The sequence below is a fragment of the Mauremys mutica genome, chromosome 21 (assembly GCF_020497125.1).
Source record: "Mauremys mutica isolate MM-2020 ecotype Southern chromosome 21, ASM2049712v1, whole genome shotgun sequence".
In the NCBI taxonomy this organism is placed as follows: Eukaryota; Metazoa; Chordata; order Testudines; family Geoemydidae; genus Mauremys; species Mauremys mutica.
Window position 1 is genome coordinate 19,328,470 of NC_059092.1, and position 4,479 is coordinate 19,332,948.

Here is a 4,479-nt window from a genome sequence, read left to right on the forward strand (position 1 = left end):
ACTTCTGGCAGTTGCCTGAATAGAAGCTGAACTCTGACAGAGGACTTCAATCCTGGTATCTGATTGGTGGAATGCTGGGAGTCCTGATTGGTTCCCAGCTTCTATTTAAACCAAGCATGGAACAGGAAGTTGTCCATGCAACTCGGTCCCCCTGCTTAGGGCTACTTCCCCGGCTATACCTTCTCCTATTGTCTGCTGCTGAGCGCCTGCTAGCTTGACCTTGTAAAAGCAGCAAAGAGTCTTGCGGCACCTTATAGACTAACAGACGTTTGGGAGCATGAGCTTTCGTGGGTGAATACCCACTTCGTCGGATGCATGTAGTGGAAATTTCCAGGGGCAGGTATATATATGCAAACAAGAAGCAGGCTAGAGATAACGAGGTTAGTTCAATCAGGGAGGATGAGGCCCTCTTCTAGCAGCTGAGGTGTGAAAACCAAGAGAGGAAAAACTGATTTTGTAGTTGGCAAGCCATTCACAGCTTGACCTTGTCTGTCTCCTGACTCTCAGCTCGCCCACTGGTCTGTCTTTGGCTCTGACCTCCTGGTATCTAACCCAGCCTGACTCCTGCTCTGACCACTAGGCCAGACCGCTCATGTCCTGATCGTGACAATGAGAGGGAGAGAGTCCATTGCAGACTGGGTTCTGGGTTAAAGGAAAGGAAATGGTGGAATCCCGTTCATTGGGATATTTAAAATGAGACTGAACAAGACACTGGAAACGTACGAGATGGAACAATCCGGCAGTAGCTGGGAGATGGACTTAAATGGCCTTTTCCATCTCTTCCTTCTGTGATTCCACCTGCTAAAAGTAAATCCAAAGCTGCCCTCAGTATGTGAAGAATGCTTCCCTTCTTTGGAGAAAGCGTTCCCTTCTGGCAGCTCAGTCCCTGTTCTCTGGGCATGCTTTCAAAGCAGGGTCAGGAACTAATGGGCATCAATAGCACAGAGCACAGAACAACCCTGGGGAATCGGGAGTGACATCTGGCATGTCTCAGTGCCTGATGTTAAATATGCACAAGAGGCCAGTTCCTGCACTTTCTGGTCAGCACAGGTAGGAATTGCCTGCCTGAGAGATGCTGTTGTGTGCTGGGATCTCTGGTTTCCATTTGATTGATTGATTTAGATTTATAAGATACATACTGAAAAGTACCAATCCAGAGCCCTGGGCAACTTGGCCACATGTTAAAAGTGCAGTTCCACAAGTACAAATACACCCAAAGCCATCGCACCCTGTCCCCAAACACCAGCTATAGGGGCACAGGATCCAGTCCTCAGTGAATCTCTCCCTCCCCAGAAGCCGGAAAGAGATGAACTTTGCATCTTGCTCTGAAGAGCAGGCGGGGCAGTGAATTCCAAAGCTGAGAATCCGTTCGTGGAGAACATCCTGTTAGCAGCTTTTAAGCCATGGGTGCTGCAGCCCAGGCACCCATCTGGAGTTGATTTTGTTGACCCCTCCCTAGTATCTGAAACACTCTGTATTCCCTTTTCCACTCCAGATTCCTATTTCCAGAGGTTCATGGCTTGGCTCACAGCTGAAACTTGGTGCAGACTGTCTCAACCGAGGAGGAGTTTCCTCCAATTAATGCAAACAATCTGGGTAGCCCTTTCTGAATGATGAGTCTCGAAGAGAGGGAGAGTTCTTGTATCACAGGGTTTCCATGCGCAGGCAGCTCAATCAGCACCTTTAAAATGAAATGGTGCAGCTTCCAGACTGCCTGCTGGGCTCCAGCACCAGATCTCAAAGCGCAGATCTGTTTATAGGACAGTGGCTTCTGCTGCTCGGTTAGAAATGGGATTGCAGCACATGCTCAGCTGTTTTCTTCAGACCTTAACAACACAAAGCAGCATTCCTGGACATCTGCGCTGCAGAAATCCCACTAGAACCATCTCTTGACAGGTTTTAGCTCCATGCTAAATCAGTAAATTACAGCCCCACTGAAAAAGCTCCATCAGCCCTGCTGCATCATCTTGCCTCCTTCAGAATGGCTCCATCCTACAACCTGGGAAGCGCCACTTTCTGTATCCTTTTTGGATACATTTGGATCCTGTTTCCTGAAGGGTCCATTTCAGGCTGCTGGGCCGCAATGTCCCTTGGAAGCATGGAAAGGCCCTTACATGGGAGCTGCCTAGAATGGGGGCTCATTCCTAACCCAGTGAAATGGCACAGGAGATTAGATGCCAGCAGTCAAGGCCATCACATAGATGTTCTATTTTTAACTTAATTAAGTGCCATAAGACAATTCCGTTTTTTAGGGAGCAGCCCGCTGACATGGTGACATGTAGCAAAGGCCTTCAGTGAAATCCTGGTCCCACTGAAGTCAATGGGAGATTTGCTATGGACTACAAAGGGCTAGGATTTCACAGCCTAAGTGTAAGACATGGTGTGATGGGGTGTATCTATCCTGCACTGGCCCAGCGGGGGTTAACCACACACCGTGGGCCAAAGAGGCCACGCCCCTTCACCCCAGCTGGACATGCTTAACCTGGAGACAGGATATAAAAGGGAGCAGCCCAGCTCAGTCTGGGCTGGCGGAGGAGGAGAGCGGATGCACTCTGTGGGCTCCTGCCAGGGAGTTGCTGGAGCTACAGACTGTGGAGACTGTGACGAAGTGGGGGGTTTTCTTGGGGTTTTCTGTGTTTTCCCGTGGTTTGCATGCACAGGGGGTGGGTGTTACTGGTTTAACGAGGTGAGGGGAGAGGGAGTTTGTTGTTACAGAGGACCGGAGAGGGACTCGGGACCCCAGCCGATGGCCTGGAGGATGGAGACCCCGGTGACTGGTGACCTGGTGACCCGGAGACCCAGCTCAGGAGACACAGCCAGTTCTGGCGAGTGGGAGGACAAAGGGCTGCAGAGAGAGGACCCCGGTGACCTGGCCAGCCGGTTCCAGCCAGAGGAGAGCTGGGAGGAGAGGAGACCCAGGCCTGCCTGTTTACGACCCCTGTTTACCTGGAGAGAAGACAATGGACAGAGGCGGGGCTTGAGGCCGGGGATATCAGAGGCCCAGCTGGGAAGCAGGGGGGCTCTGGGCTGGAGAGGGGAAGCAGGCAGAGCCCACCTGAATGCAGGGAGACTGGGATGTGCTGTTATTGTGAGAGGCCAGGCCTGAGGCCCTGAGAGTTTCCTGTGCTGTGTTCAACCCTCAATAAACCCTCCTGTTTTATGCTGGCAGAGAGTCACTCCGGTCTAGAGAACAGGGTTGCATCAACCCCTTTGGGAGTGAAGAGGCCCAGGGGGTCCAGAGCGCGTGGACTCCCTGAGGGGGCCCACGGCAGAGGCAGACGTGCTAAGGCTTAGAGAAGTGCGGCTCCAGGAGGTGGAGGGGCCTGACCCCGAGAGAGAGTGGATCTCCGAGAAGGGCTGTCTCACTGAAAGGGGCACCCCCCATAGACTGCACAGGGCCAAGAGTGGGCACGAACTGTGAGTCCGTGACAACGTGGCAGCAGAGGATGGTTCGTGGATGCACCCTGTAGACGTCTGGCTGCGGGCGCAGGCGCTTTGCAGTGAGTGGCTGCCAGCGATAGAACGAGGGTATTGAATGGAACCCGCCTGGAAATGGCCTATAACTGGCTCTGTAAGAGCGACCTGGCATGTCTGTGCAGGGGGAGAGGGCTGAGTGTGGGGAGGCTCCCTAAGGAGCGGCTGATTGCTCAGCTTGTAGAGAATGACCAGTCTGAGGAACAGGCTCCAGACCCCAGGGGGGCTCCCAGGGTGCCCGGTGAGCCGGGGAGTAGCTGTGGGGGCAGTCTGTGTAGCGACCAGGAGGGTGTCAGACCCGACTCCCCAGTCAGCACAGGGAGACCCCAGTCAAGTTCCTCCCTCGAGGAGCTGCGGAAACTAGAGCTGGAGCTGAAAGCGAAGGAGCTGGCACTGGAGGAATGGAGGCTGGTGGACAGAGAGAGAGAACGAGAGGACCATGTAGAACAGAGGAAACACGAGTTGGCGATGGAGGAGCGGCGGCCAAGAGGGCCTGCCGGGGGGTAAGTGGGGAAGGGTCCCAAGACGGTGTGGGTCCCAGTGGTGTGGGGACTCTGGACACCAAACTGCTGCCCCAGTTCAAGGAGGGGGGAAATATTGATGCCTATCTCACAGCCTTTGAGAAGGCTTGTGATCTGACCCAGATTGACCCCACAGACAGGCTGCGCTGTCTGATCCCCCTGCTGGGTCCCAAGGCCATAGAGGCGTTCAGCCAAATGGATGGTGTTGAGACGGGGGACTACGACCTGTTCACACAGGCTTTGCTGCTGAAGTTTGAACTGACCCCCGAGGCGAACAGGAAACGATTCCGGGGTGTACGCAAGACCTCAGGTGTCACTTACAAGGAGGTTGCCAACCTGCTGGGGGAATATCTCCGCAAGTGGGGGAAGGGCACAGGGGCCACCACCACAGAGGACGTGTATAACCTGGTGGGGTTGGAGCAGCTGTATGACTTCTGGCCTCCAGACCATAAGATGTGGCTAGTGGACCGGAAGCCCAAGGATC